Source organism: Cynara cardunculus, assembly GCF_001531365.2.
Source record: "Cynara cardunculus var. scolymus isolate 2C chromosome LG 1, CcrdV1, whole genome shotgun sequence".
NCBI lineage: Eukaryota > Viridiplantae > Streptophyta > Magnoliopsida > Asterales > Asteraceae > Cynara > Cynara cardunculus.
In genome coordinates this window covers 33252505-33258267 of record NC_037528.1, presented here as the reverse complement: position 1 = coordinate 33258267, position 5763 = coordinate 33252505, and positions in this window count along the sequence as shown.

The following is a 5763-nucleotide window of genomic DNA, read 5'->3' as shown; positions in this document are numbered from 1 at the left end:
CATATTATAATATCGACTGAGATAAAGAAGAAAATGAAATATTAAAATCATGATGTATCTCGCTGCATTGCACGAGTACGCTTCTAGTTCTATCTAATTGGAATATTAATTGCACATTATTAATATTAAATCCGGATTAAACCTAAATTCTAAAAGGGCCTGTATGTCTAACCATAACCAACTCATTAAAATTATTTGTTGGGCCGACCTCAATTCACGAGCCTGCATTTGCAATCTGCAATGCATAAAGGTTTTCTGCCCTATCTTGTTTTTCTTTTCAACCCTACCGTCGGTGATTGTAGACTCCCGTCTGATCCTAACAAAAGAGTTGTTGCTCTATTCTCTTATATCTTAGAATTCGTACAAATAATTGTCGGGTGACACCGCGGCTTGGGTCGCGTGTGGAACCGCACCGCCCTATGTGTGTCACCACCAACCAAATATCTCCTCAATCAATCAAGAGACCCCAAGGCCCTCTTGACATTTAATATGTCTTGAGCCCAACTAGATGATTAGGCAATTTGATAGGAGATAGAGGCTTGGTAATATAAGACACTTTGTTTTGGAATTTGGTCTATGTGGGACAAAACCAAATACCCAACAATACCCCACATTTGAATAGAAAATAAGCTAACTCAAGGTTCTTATTGTTCTATATTGATGAAACAAACATGACATGCTACGAAAAAGGTGTCTTTGTGACTTGAACCGTTTGTTGTGAATATTCATCCGACCTACTTTGTGGGATCTCCAATGTTGCTAGGTTAGGTTTCTGTTGAGTAATAACTCATTGAATTGGCTTTAAGCCCATTCCCCTTGATGTATAAGAAACTTGCTCTCTACCTAGGCCTTTTGTCAAAGGATCTGCGATATTTTCCTTTGACTTTACATAGTCGATGGATATGATTCTATTCTTAAGCAAGTCTCTAATCGTCTTGTGGCGACGTCTAATGTGTCTAGATTTGTCGTTATAAATTTGACTTTTTGCTCTTGTGAGTGCAGCCATACTATCACAATGTATGCATACGGCAGTGACAGGTTTTGGCCACAAGGGAATTCCTTCTAGGAAGCTTTTAAGCCATTCTACTTCTTCAGCAGTCTTATCCAAGGCTACGAATTCTGCTTCCATGGTAGACCGTGTGTTACTGGTTTGCTTTGATGATTTCCAAGATATGGCTGCCCCACCAAGTGTAAATACATAGCCACTTATGGATTTGCTTTCATAATGAGTGGAAATCCAATTCACATCATAGTATCCTTCTAATACGGGAGGGTACTTCGTATAATGTAACTCATAAGTCATTGTGTATTTTAGATAACGAAACACTCTTATCAATGCATACCAATGATCTTTACTCGGGTTGTGTGAGTATCGGCTTAATCTGCTCACACTGTATGACAAATCCGGTCTTGTACAATTCATTATGTACATCAGGCTCCCAAGGACTTGAGTGTATTCCAGTTGAGAGACACTATCTCCTTGATTCTTCTTTAGTTGGCTAGAAGGATCGAAAGGAGTTACTACCGGTCTATCGTCATAGTGACCAAATTTCCTCAATACTTTCTCAATATAATGTGATTGAGTAAGTATGTAATTGTTTGAATCCCTTTGGATCTTTATACCAAGTATCACGTCTGCTACTCCCATATCTTTCATATCAAATGAGGAGGGCAACATCCATTTGGTTTTATTGATCACATTTAAGTTTGTCCCCATGATTAGCATATCGTCTCCATATAGGCATATTATAACACATGCATTCTTGCATTGTTTCACATAGACACATGTTGATCCTCTCTCTCAGTGATTTGATGATAATCCATTTTCACTTGTACGTTGTATTTATGTTTCTGTCTTTTCAGTTCCACCCATTATCACTGAGTCTGTTCAGTGATTGCTGAACAACTTGTATTGTAATTCAATCAGAGACATCGATACTTCAAGAAGACAACACTCACACCAAAGAACCTTCAGCCAAAGTTGAAGACTGAAACTGAAGATTAGAGACTGGCGAGTACGTGATCTGAAGCGGTACTCAGTGATTACAAGCCTGTCTACATATGTGTGAAGACTGCTCAAGCCTCAGCGAATACTGAAGAGACCTCTAGGTTATTCCAACATTCAACGATCAAAGGAAGCTTGCTAAGCCGATTGTTGTTGTCTTGTCCTTATGCACACAAAGGACAAACCCATACCATTTCTAATTGTTAGTACGGTACGGAGCCGACTAGTTGACTAATTACCCACCAACTTTAGGTAAAGATGTCTGCTCATGAATAGGCTTTTTGTACTATTCACTGTAGCAAAGGACAAGCCTTCCTCTTAAGGTTGACAACCACTCTAACCCTACCATATTGCATTAAATGAACATTTAACGCATTGGGTATAAATAGAAGTGTTTATTCTTCATGCAGAGTGAACGCACAACACACTCTCTTAACCTAATTCTTACTTTGAGCATTCTAGAGCTTAAGTAAAAAAACTTTTCTTTATAGCATTTCTTTTCTCATTTGCTAAGATTCTGTGTGTAACCAATGATTGTTTGGATAGGTTTTCTTACCTTATCTTTCCGCAAATAGTCTTATAAAATTTGTATTGATCTCCTTTTATCAATATACATTTTAAATTTGAAAATACTGTGTTTGTATTCATCTCCCCCCTCCCCCCTTCTACAAACTGTTATACATATCTTATAGACCCTCAAGGAACCAACAAGACTGTAGTTGTTGTGTTGGCTCACAACGATATATTATGGGAAAATCCATATATTATTATTGCATGGTTGTTTATTTTGCGTTCACATTTATTTTAGCTTATTATTATTGCTATAATATTTGTAAACGTTTTTAACAATTTAAAAATAACAAAATAAATTCAAAATCAGTTATAAAATATAATATTTTAAATTGATATGATTATCAAAACACACCAGTTTTTGGATAAACTTTTAAAACAAAGATTTTTATAAAATCAAACATTTTAAGAGGATAGAATGTTTTCTAAGATAAAACATTTCACAAATGTAAACTGAGCGCCATCCATTTAAAGTATTTGTCAAGACTTATAAATTACAGCATGGACAAAGCCAGCCAAACATGTCGGATGATTATAGTGTAGGAGAAAGCGCCAGAATAACGAGATTTACGTGAACAGAGCATTGGTCATTCGCTTAAATAGTCGTATTTTGGACGACTGATCCCAAGTAAAATCTAAATCAAGAATTTAGGAGGGATCACAATACATTAGTATGGTTAGTTTACTTGAGAGTTTCATAGAGATCGTGGTCGCGAATATCTAAACCAAGAGTTTATTGATCATCTTAGAGATCGTGCGATAGTATCCCAACTATCTCCTCCAGAAACACCTCAGCATAACGGTGTGTCCAAAAGGAGAAATAGAACTCTGTTAGACATGGTTCGTTCTATGATGAGTCGTACCACTCTGCCTAAGAGTTTTCGGGGATATGCCTTAGAAACAGCTGCTCGAATACTGAATAATGCTCCAACCAAAAAGACCAATAATACCCCATATGAATTATGGATTGGGAAGATCCCAAAGTTATCTTATATGAGAATATGGGGTTGTGATGCTTATGTTAAGCAAGAAGCTTCTAAAAAGCTTGATCCAAGGTCTGAAAAGTGCATCTTCGTGGGATATCCAAAAGAGACAATTGGATATTACTTCTACAAACCCAGCGAGAACAAAATATTTGTTGCACGACGTGGTAAATTTTTAGAAAATGATTTTCTAACAAGAACCACTACGGGGGACAAACTAGAACTTGAAGAAATTCAAAAACCACAAAATGAGACTATGGTTGACACTGACCATCAACAAGATGTTGAAACTCAACTGCTTGAAGAAAATAATGAGATACAAATAATTCGAAGATCAGGTAGGAACCGTCAAGAGCCTGAGAGATATGGTTATCTCATTGGTAGTGATGATCCAGTTCATAATGAACCTGTAACCTACCAGGAAGCCTTATCAGGTTTGGAATCCGATAAATGGCATGATGCCATGCTGAAATACAATCCATGTCAGATAACCAAGTTTGAAACTTGGTAGATGCACCTGCCAACTGCAAAGTTGTCAGGTGTAAACAGGTATTCAAAAAGAAAACACACATGGATGGAATTGTACATATCTATAAAGCTAGATTGGTAGCAAAAGGTTTCACTCAGACTCAAGGAGTAGATTATGATGAGATTTTTTTTCTAGTAGCTATGATTAAATCCATTAGGATTCTTCTGGCCATAGCTGCGTATAGTGATGGCTAAACCGGCCCGGGACTGTCAGAGGACCGGAACCAGGACCGGTTATGGGACCGACGGTTACAATTAGTTACGCATTTTGACCATTTTATGGGACCGGGACCGGGACCGAGACCGGTTATGGGACTGGTTAAGGACCGGCCCGACCCGATTTATATAGCCTTTTTTTTAAAGTAGCCGTTAGGTGACCATTAGAAGCCGTTTATTTTTGTTTTTTCCCCCAAACACTATAAATATGTATCAAGTTTGGGAGTCTAACATATCAACTTTCTCTCTTCTTAAAAAACGCAAAAAACGTTCACAATTCTCGGTTTCTCGCTATATTTTGTGAATTCGACTCATATTAATTTCTCGTTTCTACTTCATAATTTGCATTTCTTTCTCTCTGTCTTACAAAATGGCTAGTGAACAACACGATGCATCAAACGAACAAGTTGTCCAGGTTCTCGCCGAACACGGACGAAAGTCCGAGATTTGAAATCACTACAACTTGGTGGTTCTCACGAACGAAAAAAGAAAGACGCAATGCAAAATGTGTCAAGCTCTCTTTACGACGGAAGGAAATTTTACCTTAAGAAGGCACACCGAAAAAACGTGCCCGGGGTTGAGGTTGAGGGGCTATTCAAGCCAACCAATACTTGACACTCAAGGTCAAATATGGTAGTATGATGCCGAGTTGAGCCAACAAATGACAACACAATGTGTCATTCAAGTAGGGTTGCCTTTCGGACATTTCGACAACCCTCACGTTACGAAGTTGATTCAAAAGACGCTACAACCACGATACAAGCCGGTAAGTCGTCAAACCCTTAGACATGATGCAATAAAAATGTGGAAAATGTGTCGTGCCGAAATGCAACAAATGTTTTCCGTTTTGCCTAACAATATATCTTTAACGTGTGATGCATGGAGTGTACCATACGGATTGCCGGTTTCATATATATGACTAATTTAATGAACGAGGTTTTAAATGAATCAAGTAAAAAAAGTCGATATGATAACGATTTGGGTGGACTAAATATGTATGTGCATACTAACTTTATGGATGCATACCCCGCAAATGATGAAGGTTGCGGGTGCATTGGTTAATCCAAAAGACATAACCAAAAATTCATGATGTCCGTACCTTGTCCTGAAAGCAGTCTTAGGAATGTCTTCATTTCTTACTTTTAGTTTATGGTATCCAGACCGTAGATCAATCTTAGAAAAGTAGCTTGCACCTACTAACTCATCAAACAGATCGTCTATCATGGGTAATGGATATTTATTTTTGATCATTAATTTGTTGCGTTCTCGGTAATCTATGCACATTCGCATAGATCCATCTTTCTTCTTGACAAACAGAACTGGGGCTCCCCAAGGTGATGTATTGGGTCTGATAAAGCCTTTATCGAGCAGATCTTCTAATTGTGTGACTAACTCTTTCAGCTCTGGTGGGGCTAATCTGTATGGTGCTTTGGCTACAAGCATTACCCCGGGTAAGAGGTC